General features: G+C 43.1%; 1 pseudogene; it reads left to right on the top strand.

Moving 5' to 3' along the window:
* Positions 1-1,780: 1,780 nt before the first annotated feature.
* LOC115082616 overlaps positions 1,781-20,520 on the top strand; it is a 56,894-nt pseudogene continuing 38,154 nt past the window's right edge.

The raw sequence follows: 20,520 nt of genomic DNA, 5'->3' as shown, positions 1-20,520 counted from the left end.
CTTTAAGGGGTAATAGCGCGTGGTAAACGTGCTGCCAACCCCTCCCCCCGAAACTAATAGCACTCATCACATGCAAATGCATGTTGAGGAGCCTATTAGTTAGTCACCTGCAATACAGAAAGTAAAATATGTGGCCAAGCACTGGGCAAGAAAAAACTGCTTTTCTGTACACCCTCTGACTTAATATCATAGTGATATTAAGTCAGAGGCCCCAAAAATTAAAAAAAATAAATAAAAATCTGCCTGCGGCCCGCGGGTTGGAAAATGGATGCTCAACTTTGCCTGCGTCTGTTTTCCAAACCCGTGGCTGTCAGCAGGTTAGACAACCGACGCCGGTAAAATTAAGCGTCGGCTGACAGCCGCCACCTCCTTTTAGCGCGGGCCCTAATTTACGTATGTTATTGCTTCGGCCCAAGCTTCACAAAGTGAGTCCCAGCTATCTAACCCTGCAGGCCGATCATTACATTAATTACCACACTCTGAAGCTCATGCTGTAGCTAGAAAAAGACATGCATGTCGCTATGTTCTCAGAAAGGATAACAGTCACTGACAGGGCTGGTGGAAGTACTAGGTGGACTAAGCGACTACCTAGAGTGCCTCCGATTGGGGGGGCAACATTGGCATGGTCTCTACCTCTTCCAGCCCACACAGCTGGAAGACAATGCACCATGGCACTGTCCTGTGCGGGCAGGAAGGAGGAGAGACCATGCCAATACCAACATAGTCGAGAAGAAGAGCACACCCTCGCCACAAGATGCAGTACTGGCCTGGGCCATGCGGGTGGAGCAGCAGCAGCAGCAGCAGCAGCCGACCAGCATGGCCCCACCCACTCAGGAAGTTATACCGTCAGCCCTGGTCCCTGCAGCAGATGAAAGACGAGGCTATTGCTGTTGGCCTTGTGCTGCTGGGGAAGGGGACGTGAATGAGAGAACATGTTCGTGTGTAGGAGTGAGTGAGCATATTCATGTGTGTGCATGTATGAGAGAGAGATCATGTCGGTGTGTAGGTGCATGTATGAGAGAGAAATCACATTTGTCTGTGTGGGTGCATGTATGAGAGAGCAAGTATGTGTATACCTTTGAGAGAGAGACCTTCTCCTCTCGCTAATCCACAACAATCTCGGGGCATCTGGCATTCAAAAGATCCCAGGTGTAGACAGCAGGGGATTTTTTTTTAATCTTTATTAATTGTAATTATTGGGTATTCTCTGATGTGTCTGTTTTTAAAGTTTACTGGTATTTGGAAAATTTGTAACTTAAATTACTGGATGTTGTTCATCAGCTGAAAAGAAAAATTTTAATTAGTATGGTTTTACTCTATTGATAATGTATATTTATAATAATTTAACAAACAGTAAAATCAAGAAACATAACACTTTATTTGGGGGGGGGGGGGGGGACGGACAGCAGGCTGTAAATTTCGCCTAGGACGCGTAATAACCTTGCACCGGCCCTGGCGACTAATATATCTTTTGCTGCTGTGATTTGAGCATCAGGCAGTGATGACTTTTTCCGGGCACACTAGCTGGGAAAAACTTATCCTTCTCAGCCCCTCCCCCTTCAAACCCAGCAGCATAAGTCAGACTCAAAAGACCACTTCCCCTACCTACCAGCGTGGCGTCAGCTTTGAGTCTTTTTCCTTGGAGCAGAAAATCACTTAAGCTCCAGCAACGAGCTCTCTACCAAGCATCCCCGCGCTGACCAAGTGCAAGCCTGACCTCAGCTGCTCGCCCACAAAGTGTTCTGCGCCTGCGTGATAGGGACGCGACGTGGTGACGCAAGCTTCCTGTTCACCTCCCTCCCCCACTCCCACCCTGTGTCGTGCTAGTCCCCGCACTCAAGAGTAGGAGGTGTTGGACCGAAGAAGGTGTGGAAGCAGCGCCGCAGCCATCAATAACTTTCCTGGTTCCATGGACTGCTCTCTCATGAAAGCGATTTGATGACACCCTTTGCGGTGTGACGCCCGGGGCAGATACCCCCCTTCGCCCCGCCCCTTAGTCCCGGCACTGTTTGTGCCGTTGGGGCCGGTGTCAGTTTTCCAGCGGCTTCCAGGGGTGGGGGAGGGGCGGAGGCAGTGTCCCGTCCCCGCCACCGCCGCCATCTTCCCCCGCACCGGGAGAGAGGGAGAGCCAAAGCGCTCTCTCCATCTGTCACCGGCGCCATGAGTAACGTTTCGTACCATATCTCCAACCTGCTGGAGAAGATGACATCTAGCGACAAGGACTTCAGGTGAGGACCCGGGATAGGGAAGCCTGAAGGGTGCTGACGGGCTTCTAGAGATACAAGAGGGGCTGGAAGCTGAGGGGAAGGATAATTGGTGGGCTGTGTTGGACTGTTAGTGTGAGAGTTGAGATGGAACATAGACGTGTGTGTGTGTGGTGCCACTCAAGGGCGCAGCTATGAGGAGATTTTGGAGGGTCTGTGCCCCTTTACATTTGATTCAGGCCTCCTTCCCTAGTAGCAGGATCTTGTCACATCTGAGTCAGCCCTTAAAGATGTAGCTGTTAGAAGGCCTGGACACGCTGGAATCACTACTAGACCACGATCCCCTGCGTCTTTAAAAAATAATTAACTTGCACGGGAAACCACACTGCCCTTGGGTTAAAACTGCAACGGTTTGAGACTGTCAAAGTCTTTGTTTACATTTAGTAGATAATTATGCCTCTCTCTACAACTTAAAAATTCAGGAATGCCTGGCAGATTGAAAGCCTGTTTCTATGATTGCTTTATAACAGAGATTAATACTTGCATAAAGTGGTTACTGTAACCACAGAGGGAGAATGAGAGACATCCAGGGCCAAGAAAAAGTGAAAAAACAGGAAATACCCAGTGTTGTCAGGAATTAAAGCATTTTGCAGCCACGGCCCTAAAGACTCACATGGGATGGGGGTTAGCACAGTCTCTCTTCCCCCACCCCATGTTAAAATTGAGCTCCTCCCAAAAATTCAGTTCTGGTTGTGCCTCTTGTGCCACCATACTGGCAGGTCAATACAGTAAAGTGCGACCGCAGTTACCCTGCTCCTAACCCGCTTTCTACTCACTTTTCGGTCGCGTTAGTCCAACCCGCGATACACTATCCCCTTTAACCTACTCTTACCGCCTCTTTAAATCACCGGGTAACCCCTTCTGCCCGCGGCATCTATATTACATGTAAACGATTGAATTAGCTATTCCCTCCCATACAGTAACGCGCGCCCCGACTATTGCTTTTTTACCCTGCCGTTTTGCTGCGCGTTTAATCTGCTAATTTACTGCCTACCCCTACCCCTGCGTTAGAGGCAGGGGTAAGGGTAGACGGCAAACTTTCCCCCAAAAGGAAAAACCTAAAATCCCCTCCTCCCGAAGCGACTTGACATGTTACCAACTTTTTGTTGCTTTCAGCCCCTTCCCTTCTCTGCCGTCCACTGGAGGGGGCAGCTGGCGGCGAAGCGGTCCCCCGCCCCCCCCCCCCGGCACAGGTCCTGGTTCTCCTGGCTCAGCCCTCATCTGAAGATTGTGAAGTCAGGTAAGGGCCACTGTTCTGTGCCCTCTCCAATCACGGCGCGAGTGGAGTGGAGCGGGGCGAAACGAAGCGCACTTTCATTGGCTTCAGCGCCCGTCAATTTGGGCGCTCAAGCCAATGAAAGCACATGGACGGGCGTGCGTGACGCACACCGAGACATCACGCCCGCCCGTCCATGTGCTTTCATTGGCTGGAGCGCCCGTCAATTTGGGCGCTCAAGCCAATGAAGCACACGGACGGGCGGGTGATGTCTCGCCCGCCCATCCATGTGCTTTCATTGGCTTGAGCGCCCAAATTGACGGGCGCTCCAGCCAATGAAAGTACGCTCCGCTCGCGCTGTGACTGGAGAGGGCACAGAACAGTGGGCTCTTACCTGACTTCACAATCTTCAGATGAGGGCTGAGCCAGGAGAACCGGGACCTGCGCGGGGGGGGACCACTGCAAGCTGCTTTCGCCGCCGGCTGCCCCCTCCGGAGGACAGCAGAGAAGGGAAGGGGCTGAAAGCAACAAAATAAGTTTTCATGGGTTAAAGTTGGGATCTACTTCCTGGTGCCTGTCATTTCAAATGACATTTGAAATGACAGGTACCAGCGCACCCAGGATACTGTATAGGCGCTGTATTAAGCGCCTATACAGTAAAATGGGTTGCACGGGCCTAACGCGTCACAGACGCTTCTTGGACGCGGCTTGCATTTGGAAGCTATTTAAATACAGTATCGAGCGGTAGGTGAGCAGGACTGCGTGCGACAAACGCGGGTGCGCCCAGCACTAACGCAGCTCTTCCTACCGCTCCTTACTGTATCGGCCTATATATTGGGCTTGTGGGTTTGAAGGAACAGAAGTAACAAGTGTCCCCCAGAAAAGTGGTCTCTTGGTAGCTTTTGTGCTTCAGAATATCAGAAAAAAACCTGCAGAAGATGAATATTTGTGTCATGGAAAAAAGCATAAGCCCTACAGATAGGGAGCTGTAAATAAGATACATTTCTAGGAGTCTGCAAATACTCATCCCAGTATTAAAAGTAAAATGACATGACTATGCTGAACTGGGTTATCTCCCCCCCCCCCCTCCCCACACACATACACACTTCCTGTATATGGTTAGCCGGGCTATTAAATATCAACATACTTTAGTTCTGTTTTCTGGGCCGATTGCAATTAATCTCTGAAACATAGAAATGATGGCAGAAAAGGACCAAATGATCCACTCAGTCTGTCCAGAAAGCTTATGCCAGTATCTGCTTCACTGTGCAGGTCACCCTCATGCTTATGTTTCCCACACCATAAAATTCAGGGCCCTCAGTTGCTGTTCCAATCCAGTTTTCCCTAACCCCTGCCGTGGAAGCAGAGAGCAATGATGGAGCCACATCAAAAGTATCAGGCTTAACGATTAAGGATAGTAAAAGTCACTGCAGCAAGTTACCCCATGTTTATTTGTTCCCTAAACCATAAAAGTCGGGGCCCTTGGTTGCTGTCTGAATCCATTTCCCACTGCCGTTAAAGCAGAGAGCAATGATGGAGTTGCATTAAACCTTGATACTGTTATTTGTTAAGGGTAGCAACTGCCACACCAGCAAGTTACCCACATGCACTCTTTTCTTTAATGCCATCCTTTAGCTTTTAGGGATCCACATTGTGTAGCCCATGTCCCTTTGAATTCCTTCATTGTTTTTGTCTTTACCACTTCCTCCGGAAGGGCATTCCAGGCATTCACCACCCTCTCTGTGCATCATTAAAACCTTTCAGGTATCTGAAGTTCTGTATCATATCTCCCCTGCACCTTCTCTCTTCCAGGGTATATATATTCATATCCTTCAGCCTCTCTTCATAAGTATTCCAATCCTGACCCCTCACCAATTTGGTCACTCTTTGGACCGCCTCTATCCTGCCCTTATCCTTTTGAGATAAGTGCACCAGTACTGAACACAGTACTCCAGGTGAGGCCTCACCAAGGACCTGAACAAGGGCATTATCACCTCTTTTTTTTCTTATTGGTTATTCCTCTCTCTGTGCAGCCCAGCATTCTTCTGGCTTTAGCAATCGCCTTGTTACATTGCTTCGCCGCCTTCAGATCACCAGACACTTATCACACTAAGGTCTCTCTCCCAGTCCGTGCGCATTGTTTTTTCACCACCCATCACATACATCTCTTTTGGATTGCCACACCCCAGATGCATGACTCTGCACTTCTTGGCATTGAATCCCAGCTGCCAAATCTTTGACCACTCTTCAAGCTTTCTTAAATCACTTTTCATATTCTCTGTTCCTGCAGGCAGCTCCACTCTGTTGCTGATCTTAGTATTATCCACAAATAGACAAACTTTACCTTCTATCCCTTCCGCCATATTGCTCATAAAGATATTGAACAGAATTAGTCCTGAAACCAATCTCGGTGGCACTCCACTTAACAGCGTTCTTTCTTCAGAGTAGGTTCCATTTACCATTGCGAGCTGTCTCCTGTCAGTCAACTAGTTTGCAATCCACGCTACTACCTTGGCACCCTCTCCCAAGCTTCTCATTTTGTTCACGAATCTCCTGTGTAGGACTGTATCAAAAACTTTACTAAAAGCCAAGTAAATCGCATCCAGCATTTTTCCCTGATCAATTTTCTAGTCATCCAATCAAAAATATCAATCAGATTTGTCTGACAGGACCTTCCCCTGGTGAATCCATGCTGCCTTAGGTCAAGCAACCCACAGGATTGTAGATAGTTCACTATCCTTTCCTTCAGCAGAGTCTCCATTTTCCCACCACTGAGGGGAGCTAACCAGCCTGTAGTTTCCAGCCTCTTGTCTGCTCCCACTCTTGTGAAGCGGGACCACCACTGCTCTTCTCCAATCTTACGGCACCACTTCTGTTACCAAGGATCTATTGAACAGGTCCTTCAGCAGACCTGCCAGCACATCTCTGAGCTCTGTATCCTGGGGTGTATCACATCTGGCCCCATGGCCTTGCCCACTTTCAGTTTTCCTACTCCACCCCCATCCACAGTCTTGTCAACTAGCGACTGTCCTTCTCCAGGGTCGTCTTTAGTGAATACCAAACCGAAGCATTTGTTTTAATATTTCGGTCATTTCTTTGTCTCCACACACTAATCTTTGTCACCTTTCAGTTTCACTATATCATTTCGGACATGTCTCCTTTCTCTGATATACTTGAAAAATGTTTTGTCACCTCGCTTTACCTCTTTTTGGCAATCCTTTCTTCTGTCTGACTTTTTGCTGTCTTGATTTCTTTCTTCGTCTCCCTCAGTTTCACCAGATATTCTTCTCTGTGTTCCTCTTTTGGGGATCCTTTATATTTCTTGAACACTGCTTTTTTTGCCTTTATTTTATCAGCCATATCCTATGAGAACCAGATTGGTTTCTTATTTCTTTTACTTTTGTTTACTTTTCTCACATACAGATTTGTTGCCTTTGTAATTACTCCTTTTAGTTTGGCCCACTTGTTGTCCCACATCGCTCATTTTCTCCCAGTTTTCTAATTCTGCCTCCAGGTATGTCCCTATTTTGACAAAGTCCATATTTTTGAAATGTAAAACTCTGGTCTCTGTGTGACCTCTCTGTATCCTATTTGCGATATCAAACCATGCCCAGAGCCCAACACATGTTGTCCAATGTCGTCGTCATTAGTAGCGTAGCCAGCCCCAACAAAAAGGGCTGACCTTATGAAGGTGCGGGGCCCATGGCCAATCAACCATGGCAGGGTCCTGGAATGCTGAAATTATAATGTAGGGATGGGGATTACCATGGTGATGCACAGCCCAGGGCAGTTACCCCTATTTGTCCCTTCTTCCTCCCTCCCCAGTTATGGAGCATGGGAAGATAACTCTCAAAATTAATTAGATATGATATTAAGTCAGTCCAATATAAAGGTATTGATGGTGACAAAAGTTTTCCCTAACTCCCATCTACTGAGTTTATTTATGGAACTGCTTAGTCACCCGATATTGCTGAATAGCCTGCACATAACTGGATCATAGTATAAAAGATTGTGCAGTCCCATTTCCATTCTCTTCTACATGCACATCATATAATGACTGGTACACAAGCTGCCAAGGATTCAGCTGTGTATATTATCATCATCCTTTATGTCACACTTTTTCAACAAAGTGCGCAAAGCATGTTACAGTAGAATTGGTTACAGATATGTGCATAGTAGTAGTTGGGATAATACAGTGTTATACATTGGTGCATTATTACAGTATGGTACATTCAGAGTGTATGTTTGTAAATAGTGCAATAGTAAGCTGGCTGTAAATGGAGACTTGCTGGGTTTTAGGTCTTGCTGGAGGTTAGCTGGAGCCCTGTGCTGCTTCAAAGAGTTAGGTTCTCACCAGTTTTCTGAAGGATAGCTGGTCTGGTGCAAGTCTGATATGAGTTGGTAGAGTGTACAAGAGGGTTGGGGTTGATCATGCAAAGATGCTCTTCCTGGTGCTTTTAAGGTGTATTGATCTTAGGGATGGTAGTACTAGTTGAGTTTTTTTGTTTTTGTTTTAATTTTTTATTTATAGAATTTTTACTTACAAACATAACACCAATTTATAAAGAAATATGTGGAAAATCACAATTATTAACATACATATGTTGAGAATGTTTAAAATAGTAAATAATTCCACTACTAAGCAGAAATACATTAGGAAAATAGGGGAGGAAAGAAGAAAATTTAAAGGGAGATCTAAAGAGGCAAAATTATATACTGAAGCTTAAAGGCTTAACATAGACTTCCAGCGTTAGTAATTTTTTTTTTTTTTTTTATGAAGGCACCGGGGAAGAGGTAAGTGGTTTCCGAGACTCAACAAATAATTTTAACTGTTAAAGAGAAAAAAAAAATAAAACACTCGTCTCCTTTTTTAATAATGCATTTGCATGGAAAACGAAGTAAAAAAGAAAATCCTAAAGCCTATTGGCGAATAGATAAAAAAAACGTTTTCGCCGAATTTGGGTTATAGAGGCTAAATCAGGAAAAATCTTCACTGGTGAGGTGAAGAAGGTGACCAGAATATTTCCTGAAGTAATTTTTCATTACTGCATTTAAATCTAGAGAAGAAATAAAGGAAACTTAACAATGTTCCTCTATCGGTAACCTCCATAGAGGAACTTTCAAGAAAATTAGTTAAATCATTTTGGAATGGCATATCAGCTACTGACCTAGGAACTTTAGATTTAGGTAGAAAGAAGCAAGTATTTATAGATGGTAAAGTGTCACTTGTAAAATCCAAAACCTCTTGCAAGAATTTCTTCAATATTGTATATGGAATTTCACCAGCCACCCTTGGAAAATTTAAGAAACCTCAGGTTAAGATGCCTAGCATTGTTCTCCAAATGATCTATCCGTCTGGCCAGAACCTCTCTGTCTTTCACTGTGACTACATTGAATTCTTGAACTTTTCTTAATATTTGCCTCAATTTCAGATACTCTGGAAGACACCGAATTAACCTGGGTTTGTATGTCCAGAAAATGTTGTTGGAATTTGGTAGTATAGTGGTCCGTCTTAACATTCAAAGCCTTTAATGTAGTCCCGAAACCAGCCACGAGATCCCACAAGGCATCCAATATCACCACTGCTAGACGAGAAGGGATTTTAAATAACTCAACGCTGTCAATGTTACCAGCCTGGGTTATTGATTCTCCTACGGCAAGATCCAATTTAGTTTCCTCGACATCCAAAATAGGGCTCAAAGAGCCCACTTCGATCTCACCAACACGAGGAAACGCTGAAAGAAAGCCCAGCTCCAGCGGTGAGATGCAGAGAGAAACTCCCTCTACTTCGAACCCGGAAGTGACGACATCCTCTGGGGCCCCAGAGGGGTTCTCGATGTTTGTTCTCTGTGCCAGTGGCTGTCGATGGTCTGGGCTCAGGGATGCCTCCTCTGCTGGCGCCCCCAAGCCGCCCTGAACACCAGGCTCCTCGGCCCCTGGACTAAACGCTGATGAGGACATGAAGTGGGTAATCTCCAGTTGTTGAATAGGAGAGGGGAAAGACTCCGAGGAGTAGACCCGGATCTTCCCCTTGCGTTTAGGAGGCATTTCAAATTAGATAATTCAAAGTTTCAGTGAGCAAAATCAAGCAGCTCCTCCATGCGTCCATGCTATGCCGCCATCTTGACTTCTCCCCTACTAGTTGAAAAGGTATAAAGGATAAGACAGCTGCTGAGGTAGGTTGAGCTTAGCATGGAGGTTTTCAACTTGGTGTGATAGAGGATTGGGAGCCAGTGAATAAGTTCTCATAATTGGCATTATGTTCAAACTTATTTGCATTCATTACCATGTGGGCTGCAGCATTCAGGATGAGCTGTAGATAGTGGGATAGGGTATTGGGGATTCCAACATTGAGCAAGTAACAGTCATCCAGGTGAGGAATTACAAGGTCTTGCATGGCGCTTGTATTAGCAGCAGCATCCAGGAGGGTGCATAGATGGAAAAAGATAATTTAGCCACTACTTGGACCTGGGGTTTGAATTGTCAGGTGTGAAGGCTAGACTCCAGACTTGGGAGCCTAGGGGTAGATTTGTACTGTTCAGGATCAGTGTAGGATGTGGCCAGCTGGTTTCTTTTATCCCAATGCATAGTACCTTTTGTCTTTTGAAAGTTTAGGATTATTTTCTTTGGTGTTGCGAGATTGTAATTTTTCCTAAACAGTAATTTAGATTGGCTGTGGTTTCATCTTAGTTTGATCTGAGTGGGATTAGCAATTGGATGTTATCAGCATTGAAATAAGTGATTTGGAGGTCTTTGAGTTTTCTCATGAAGGCCATATAAATGTTGAAAAAAGTGGGTGGAGAGGATGGAGTCTTTTGTGTGATGTTTTAAGAGTGCCGTTCCCAAGAAGACCAATTGGGTGCAGTCATGCAGAAAGGATGTGAACCAGACAATTGCTGATCCTGAAAATCCAAGGTTGGTTAGTTGGAAGATCAGGATTTTGTGGTTCAAAGTATCAAAAGTTGCTTTGAGAGCTAGGAGTGTTATTAGGGTTAATTGTGTTGACCAAGCTTATTACAGTTTTTTCAGTGTTGTCTGAAACCATATCCCAAAATAAAGTTTTAAATTTGCAATACTGGATGACTGCTGTAAAAAAGCAAGTCTAATATTTGTGAAACTGTTTTTCAGTTTTACTCAAATATAAACTTCTGATATTGCTTAAAGTGATGATGGTTGTAAATGTGTGTCATAGGTCCACTGGGTTAGGAAGGAAGCTAATCTGGTCCAGCTAGTACTAATAATATTTGATATTCTCAAGTGACTCTGATTATCCTTTTATCTCAGTAGGTTCCTAAGATATGAAAAATTTTGTGTCTTGGGGAAATTATATCACCATCAGTCATTAACTGTTGATTGTTCGTGAGTCATAGTGGAGATCGAATAGCCTAAAGGTTTAGATATAAAATAGCTCATTCTTTTTCACCTTCTCTCTATTTACGGATGATACTAAGTTCTGCAATAGAGTGGACACACCAGTAGAGAGCTTGAAAAATGATTTAAGAAAGCTTGAAGAGTGGTCAAAGATTTGGCAGTTGGGATTTAATGCCAATGTTGTTGTTCTACTGATGTCAGTAATTGTGTTAAGAACATAGAGATCTGAGATATGGCTTGAGAGGCTAAGCCCGATGTAGAGGGTGGTCTCGGATGTGACGGGAGGCCCACTGGAGGTAGTGCTGCCAGTAAAATATCACTGTCTGGCCCCCTGGGCTGAGTGATGTCAACCGGTGGGCGTCTGATCTTCTTGTAGAGCGGATCTTGAAGACTGGATTCTCCGTGGCGGTGTGAGGCCATGGAGAGACCTGAAAAAACCTCTGAAGAGGCCAAGGAGCTTCTAGAGATCGTTGGAGAAGATGGACCATCATCTGAATCCACAATAAGTAGGGGAGAAGATTCCCTTGGTTTTTTTATATCCGGTAGAGTGCTTTTAAGGAGGTTTGGCAGTAGGCTGAGTCAGTAGCATCTGTGTGAAAGGCACTGTGTCCGAGCCACGGTGGAGTCAGCAATGCGTCAATGGAACCTGATTTCGACGCAATTTCTTCCATGTGTCAATGCGTCTGAGTGCCAACACTCACTCGATGCATCAATGTTTCTTAGCCACGTCGGTGCATCGATGATTCTTAGGTGCGTCTGTGCTTTAATGCGCAGACACCTTCGATGCAGTATGCGGCTGCTGCACATCTCCCGCACCTTTAGTTGATCCTGATCGGGCCTGTTTCTGTGCCGGATGTGATGGACCTGGGGGGGTCCGCAGAGGTGGCCCTACGATGGGAGGGAGCCTTTGATTTTCGGTGGGATCCCAGAGAAGATCTGGTGGAAGCTTCAGAGGGGGCATAAGAGCCCGATGGTGCTCCTCTGAGCTGAGCTATGCGGGCAGCTCTCTACCGCTGTGCCCATGGGGACATGTGTCCGCAATTCCTACAACTTGACTGATCGTGGTTGGAACCCAAACAGATGCAGCAGTGTTCGTGCCCATCTGTGACAGACATAATTTTTCCACATACACAGAACTTAAAGCCTGGCGGACAAGGCATATTGAGTCTCTTTTCTGATAAATTCACTTTTTTTTTTCTCAGAGGAGGAGAGCTCCGCGTGCAGTTAGTCACGTGGAAAAAAAACGGACTGAGGAGACTCGGGGAAACCCAGAAGATATAAGAAGGAACACCTCACTAAAGACTGTTTAGTGATCTTTGAGAGCTCTGCCACCTAGTGGCACGGAGAACGTCCCAGACAGCATGGCTAATTCATTTTAAATTAATACAGAAAAGTTATTGCTTAAAGATGCAAAATTTTAAATATTTTGAGCAGAATTTCCTTAGAAATTCACTGTAAGAGTGTCTTTTTAACTCACTCTCCCTACTCCCCTGGCCACTTTGCCCTCTCAGGCCCCAACTCCACCTGCCAGTATCTCTCCCCTCCACCTCTAGGCTCAAACCTTTTCACTCTATGGCCAATCCCAGAGTTTGACCCCGTTCTCAGTACTGCCCCTCACACAGGCTCCCTCTGTCCCTCCCTCTCTCTCACACACTTATTTATTTATTTTATTTATTAATCCTTATATACCGATGTTTCATGAGAACATATCACATTGGTTTACATTAGTTACAAATATTTTTAAATGAATATTTGTATTTACTTTTCATTTTAATTTTGGAAATAAAATTTCATAATAAACTAATATAAACAAATAAAATAGTAAATAATTACTAAAAAATTTAAACAGATAAAGATGCAGAACAGTAAGAGCAGGGATAATATATGTAACTAAGTATATTGAATAAAGAGGAAATATAATCATGCTCCCTCTCTCTAGTACACATACACACACCTTCATACAGGCTCTCTCACTCTCTCGCGCGCACACACACACATCCCCTCATACTGGGCCCCTCTTTCTTGCATACCCACCCACACAAGCTCCCTTTCACTTTCACACATACATCCTCACACAGGCTACCTATGTCTCTCTCTCACGCATCCCTTCACACAGGCTGTGTCTCACACATGCACAATCCCTTCACAGAGGCAGCACCCTCACATACATACGATCCCTTTTCATACACACCAACTCCCAATCTCTCACACATACACAATCCTTCACAATCTTCTCATATTGGCTCCCTCTCTCTGAAAACCACGCTCAAGCATCCCCCCCCCCCCCACTCTCTCTTACCTCCCATGCTCTCTATTCCCCTCTCCTCTCTCACACCCCTTCCCCTCTCTCACACACACACGTTTTCTCTCTCACTGAGGCCTTTATCTTTGCCGCAAGCGGAGCACACTCCGTTCACAGCACACAGGGGCCTTCCATCTTTGCCGCAAATGGAGCACACGCCGTTCGCAGCACAGAGGGGCCTTCCATTTTCGCCGCGAACAGTGCACCCGGGCCTTCATCTTCACTACGAGCGGAGCGCAACCTGCGGCACACGCAGACCTTCATCTTCGCACACTCTGTTTGCGGGATGCCGGAGTCTCCTCTGTTATTTTCTGCGTAAAATTTGGCACTTCTGCGCAGAAAATGGCAATTCTGCACGGGGGGGGGGGGGGGAATTCTGCGCAAATTCTGCACTCTGCAGTAGCGCAGAATTCCCTCAGGATGACTACTTTCTTTTTAGGCCCCATGTGCATAATAATGAAAAAACCCTGCATACTTTGGACTGCAAAAGGGCCTTAGCGTATTACAAGAAATAAACTCTGCCACATCTAAAAACCTCCCAGTTCTCCATCTAATGCAATCCCAGTCGAGTAGGAATAGCAGTTGAAAAATGTACCTTATCTAACTGACTTGTCAAGTGCATTCATCATTACTACACCTTAGCAGGTCTGCAAATCACAAGCTCTGTGAAGGCTCATCAAGTGAGAGCTATGGTTGCCTTCTGTTGTGCATCTTCGAAAGCTGCAACTTGATCTTCTGTTCTCATCTTTATGTCCTACTACTGTTTTGATAACCTCTCAAAGACTGACAGTAAATTTGGACAAGCAGGTTTGCAAAATCTGGTCTTACTGTAGTCCACTTTCTATGATGAGGGCTGGATTGCTTACTAAGTAAACGCTCAGCTGCAACCCTCAGCTTTGGACTCCCCATGTATAATGGCTAATTCAGCCTGCTTATGGACGGAAAAAGCAAGTTTGTGTACAAATCATGTTTTCCAGGCATAAAATATGATTTATGTGCAAAAATATATGCAGAAACTTGCTAAATGTGCTAAGGCTTTGTGCACATTATTTCTGGTTTGTGTGCGTTTTCTTTTTAACTCCCAGTGCATAGCATACTAATTAACTTCCTGCAACGGGAGTTAAAAACAAATAGTTGAATTTCAGCGCACAGTTTTAACACTCAACTTTTGCATCGGCTCCCAAGTTTGTACCTGAGGCAATGGGAGAGTGAAATGACTTGCCCAAGGTCACAAGGTCCGGCAGTGGCATTTGAACCCAGGCTGAATTTCAGCGCACAGTTTTTAGCACTCAGCTTTTTGCATCTGCCTCTAGAGTTGTAACTGTAAGAGAGATCCCTTAAAATGGAAACATCACAGGCAGAGAGAAACAAACTTCATGTAGTACATATGAGTATGGGAATTAAAAGTATGATGAAGGTTGATGTGATCTGTTCCTCAGCTGCTGCATATCTGCGTTCTGTTCTATATTTGCTGATGCCAACAGGGAACATTCCTGATTTTATTTTTTCAGATTCATGGCCACCAATGATCTGATGATGGAATTGCAGAAAGACTCTATAAAGTTGGATGAAGACAGTGAGAAAAAAGTTGTTAAAATGCTTCTGAAATTATTGGAAGATAAGAATGGGGAGGTGCAAAATCTTGCTGTGAAGTGGTAAGAGACTTTGCTGTTTCATTCCCTCCTGCCTGTAGATTCCCTGTTACTTTCTGACTGTCTCTCTCGCTGTCTTTATAAGCATTAATGCAGGGCCAGTTTGTATGAAGGGAAACCCCCCCCCCCTTACTGACTGGATTTTCTTGGAACCTCAGATTCTGCTCTGCACTGAGGGGATGTTGGACTAGTATGACAAATGCACTGCTGCTGGTACTTTCGCAGTGCCGCCTTCACAATTTGTACTGCTCTAGGTGGCTGCCTAGTTTGCCTAGTGCTTGTGTCAGCCCTGCACTACTGCCTAACATACTCGCAACAACTTGAACGAAAGGTAATTTCTTATGGCCATATGCTGTTTTTAATTCTTCCTTTCCAGAAGTTACTACTTCAGTGGTTTTGTATCCTACTTTCTGAAGGGAACCAAGGTGCATGAGAGAGCTGTATGTGTATGAGTAGTGTGTATGTGGGCCCCCATACACAGACATACCTAATAGCTTTTGTGTTTGGCGTCCCATCCCCACCAAATTTTCAGAACATGTCAGTGTCCTCATGTTCCGGCTGATAAGTGCGTGGCTTTGTTTTGTTTTGATCCATGCATATCCAGAGACCATGAATGCACAGACATTCACATAATAGAACAGTGGTTCCCAAACTGGGTCATGACCATAAATGTGGTCACAAAATCAGTGAATGGGTTTACACGAAACAGGCTTTGTAAATGTGCCTCCAGAAATCTGCTCTGAGCTGCAACTGTCAGCTAGCATGGGATATGTGACCCTGTGAAGAGTCACAGATCCCAGACCTACTCCTGTTAGTTCATGTGCTGACTGCTATTACTGTTGCCATCACTACTGCTTTTGCACTTTGTTTTTTTTTGTTTTTTTAAAATTCTTTATTTATTGCTTTACATAATTAATTACAATAAACAAATTACAATGAAAATAGAACACGTGTCAATCATAAGAAAACAGGAAACAAAAATCAATTTCTATATTGCTTGACCCCTATTTGGCATTTGTTCAAACAAGGCAAAATAAAATGGAATCTTCCAATGAACGAAATATTTAGGAATAAAATTATACATTAGGAAATAATATACATCATTTCTTGACCTGTTTTACTTTCCTAGTTACCGGTCATTTAATCTCGAGGAGATCTTTTAAACCTTTAGGATCGGAGAATATATAGTTGTTACCGTCCAGTTTAATAAAACATTTACACGGATATTTTAAAGAAAAAGTTCCTCCTTTCTCAACTACAGTTTTTCTATATTGTAGGAAATTTCTTCTTCGATCTTGAGTATCCTTAATTAAATCAGGAAAAATCCACAATTTTTGGCCATAAAAGGTATTTAATCTATTACAAAAAAGGATCTCAGAATATTATCTCTATCCGTAGAGAAAGCAAATTGAATTAATAAAGTTTCCCTTATTTTAACTTCAATTTCTTCCTGTGACTTTTGTAGTAAATCTGATAAATCTATAGAACTCTCTTCTACATCTTTCCCATCACTATTCTTTTTCACCTGTTCTAGTTCAAGTTTTTTCTTCTTTCCACCTAAGTAAAAAGCTTTTACTACTACTGGTGCACATTTATCAGGAATTTTTAACACTTGGGTAGCATAATTTCTAAATAATTCAATAGGATCCATTTTTCTAATAACTGGAAAGTTGTTAATTCTTAGATTTAATGATCTGACCGTATTTTCCAGTCTTTTATTTATTACTTCTTCCTTAACAATCTGATGACTTTGAATCTTTTCTATTTGAAATACCCGTTTATCTATTTTATTAATATCCTCTCTTTGTTTACTCAATTCACTAGTATTTTGATTTAAAGAATTTGATGTCTTTAATACTACTTCTGTTAAATTACCTATAGCAGTATCTAGTTTTTCCATATATGACCATAAACTATCCATAGTCACATTTACAGGTTTTGACCATTTCTTATTCGATTTTATTGTTACCTCAATATTATCAGTTTTACTTCTAACAGAGGCAACATTTCCAGGTGTACTAGTTTCTATCGGTATTAACGAAGAATTTTCCAATATACCCAATCTTACTTGATGTTCCAAAACACTTAAGTCCAACTTCTTATTTACTTTTCCTTTTTCTACTTCTATTCCCATTTCTTCTCCAGAGTCCTTTTGGTTCAAAGTTCCCTCTAATGAGCCGCTCGGATTAATTGGGGAAACACCCCTTTTTCTGGGCGGAGATGGTGGAGCCGGTTCCCCTGGGCTCAAAGATATCTCAGTAGTCAAGGAGGAAGCACTTCGTTCTAGTGAATTTCCTCCAGCGGCTAACACCTGTAGGGGATTCTGTGGGTCAAGCCATTCTAATACTGTCTTTTGTCCTACAACTGGAACATCCACTTCACTAGGAAGCCGTATCCTGGCTTTCCTTTTAGTGTGCGGCATTTCAGAGGAAATTATTGAACAAAACCACCAATGACAAAAGAGGTATTCAATGATAGATGCATATAACTCTTTAAGATTCCATTTCAGGAGTCAGAAGGAGATCTAAGTCTTACCTACTAAAGTAGTTCACACAGCCTGTTCCGGGCGAATTCTATAGGATAAACATTCCAATCTAATGAAGCGAAGTCCCAGCGAAGGCCCGGCAAAGCCCAGCTTTGCCGCACGCCCCTTAAACGCGTGCGGCTTTAGCAGCACGCCGGCTCTGCTGCGCACCGCTGTAGTGCTTGAATTTAAAGTCGAAGCCCTGGTCCCGCCTCCAGTGGAAACGCCCCCTCAGGCTCAGGCAATGAAGTAGTAGATGAAATCAAGCCGTCGGGGCTAGCTACCGCTTACCCCCGGTATCTGCTTCAGGTAGGAAAAAGAAACGCTCAGCTCTCCTCCCGGCTCGGGTTTCAGGGCACAGCGACAAGATTTTTAAAGTCCAAGCCCTGGTCCCGCCTCCAGTGGAAACGCCCCCTCAGGCTCAGGCAATGAAGCAGTAGATGAAATCAAGCCGTCGGGGCTAGCTACCGCTTATCCCCGGTATCTGCTTCAGGTAGAAAAAAGAAACGCTCAGCTCTCCTCCCGGCTCCTGCTTTTGCACTTTGAATGAGAGGGGGAGTGAAGTGGAAGATGGAGAGTGAAGGTCTGATACTTTGAACTTTTGGGGTCAAGTGAATTGGACCTGAATTTATCTTTTTTGTAATTTTAAATTTGTATTAAGATTTTCCAAAAAAACCAAAAGCTCAATAAGCAGTCATCAAACAGTAAACTCCAGAACAGATCCCAACCCTTACTCCCCCATCACATTTATCTTCATTGAGCCAAATAAGCTGTAATATTCATTAATAATATTCAAAATTATGAATGTAATTCAAAAAGTATGAATGTAATATTCAAAATCATGCCAAAGTTCTTTAAATCTTCCAATAGTAGTGTGTTTAATTGGTGTCAACCTTTCCATCTGGTAGATATACAGAAGACTTTTGTAAACCAAGAACTTGCTAGGAGGGTTTTTCACTTTCCAGTGATCTGCTATTTCGCAGCACACTGCCAATAATTTTTGCAATATCAAAGTATCTGTTCGCTTTGGCATTCCTCCCACTGGGGCAGATAACACTAATACCAAAGGGTCATTGTCCAAAGAAAATTGAATAATTTTCTTGATAAGTGACCGAACCATATTCTAAAAAGAAGTAATGCCCTGGCAAGACCACCATATATAGCCTATAGTACCTCTATTCCCACACTCCCGCCAACACAAATCTGTCACATTAGGAAACATAGCTTTTAATCTGACTGGAGTATAATACCACTGCAAGTAAATTTTAAAACAATTTTCTGCTAAAGAAGCTGCAATTGACGTTTTCCTAATTCACCACCTAATATCTCCCCAATCCTCGTCTTCCACCAAGACACCCAATTCCCTTTTCCAGTCCCTTTCATGTTTAAGCAGTCCTTCCGGCAGATAGCCCAGTTTCTTATAAATGTCAGTAATTAACCCCTTAAGGGGCATTCTCTTAAGGCAAATATTTTTAAATATAGAAGGACCTCTACCCATCCAACTTGAACCCAAGACCCGATTATATGTAAGATCATAATTATAAATAAGCAAAGTGATCACCCACTTCTAAATTGTATCTATTTTGTAGCTATTAGGTACCTAGTCTTGTGGACCTAAACGTTGCCCCATACAAATGAGACCCCTCCTTTCCCATACTTGTAGTCTTGTGCTCCCCGTTCCAGCCAGGAAATCTTCCATTATACCTTACAGGCATTAATGGAGCGTGTCTACCCCACAAAATTAACTTTTCTTTAAACATGTCCCACACCTCCGGTGTCCACTTATTATATGGATTACAAATAGACAAAGTCTGCAATTGTTTCCTATTTAGCCAGGGTAGGACTTAAATTAGCATCTCTCACTCTGAATGTTCTTCAATATGTATTCATTGCTTTCTCCCTGAACTTTTATGCCATTCCAATATAACACAAATTTGTGCTGCTTTATAATACCACTCAATGCGCGGGACCCCCAATCCTCCGCAATCTTTAGGTATGAACATAATATCTCTAGCGATCTTAGATTTCTGTTGCCAAACAAATTTAAAAAAAATTGTTCTGAATCCACTGGGAGCTCCTGAAAAAGATAGCAGAGCCATTGCAAAGCATTCATTTTTAAAACGGCTATCCTTCCCAACCAGGAGATATTGCCCTTACCCTATGTATGTACATCTAGCATCAATTCTCCAATCAGATGAGAATAATTCAGATTAGCTAAGTGGGAGTGATCTCAAACTATTTTAACCCCTAAGTATTTATTTTTTTTATTTATGCATTTACAATATAATATCAAGCATTCACTTGAAAGGCAATACATGTAGTATTACAGCAAGAATAAAAAAAAAATTGGAAAAATTAAAGAACTAGAGAAAACAAATACCACATTTCTAACAAACCCACAATACATTCAAAAAGAAGCTAAAAACTTGGTTCTTTGCACAAGCATTCCTGGAAATCTAAGAGTCGGAAGAATACAATATCTACACAGACCTTGACCCACCATCCCCCTTGTACATAGGTTTCTGAACTACTCATTAAGGCAATAATTCGTTAACGCAATAATTCAGTAACACTAGTTAAATAGACATGTTTATTCTCTATAACCTCTCCCATGTTCCTTTTATGCCCCTTTAAGTTTTCTGTTATTTGTTCAATGTAAACTGCCCTTCGAGGCGTCAGTTTTTTTTCCTTGTAAACCGGTGTGATATGTATATTATACAGGAACATCGGTATATAAAAACTAAAAATAAATAAATAAATAAATACACAAGCCAAGATTTACACTATCCATGAGGAAATCCTACTATAAGAAGAAGCATTGGCGATAATGGATCATCTTATCATCTGAGAGGTCAAGTTACTGCTTTAAGGAGCTCTTTAACCAGAGGCCGGAGAAGAGCTAAACTGAACTTCAGCTTTATTAGACAAAAAAGTTATTAATTGAGAAGGTTGAAAAAAACAAGTAAGTAGCCCCTTGATGCTTAATCAAAGATTTACATGGAAATTTTAATACAAATAACGATCCTAATTCAAGCACTTTAGGCTTTAATAACAAGAACTGATGTCTTCTCCTCTGAGTTTGTCTAGAGAGAACAGAGAATATTTGAACTTTATGGTTCAAAAATAGCTCTGTTCGATGTGTAAAATATTTTTTAAATATCCATTCTCTATCAGTCTCAAGTAAGAAAGTA

This window comes from Rhinatrema bivittatum, unplaced genomic scaffold (assembly GCF_901001135.1).
Source record: "Rhinatrema bivittatum unplaced genomic scaffold, aRhiBiv1.1, whole genome shotgun sequence".
NCBI classification, from domain to species: Eukaryota; Metazoa; Chordata; class Amphibia; order Gymnophiona; family Rhinatrematidae; genus Rhinatrema; species Rhinatrema bivittatum.
Note: the sequence above shows the minus strand (reverse complement) of the source record. Positions and strands in the feature narration are given on the sequence as shown.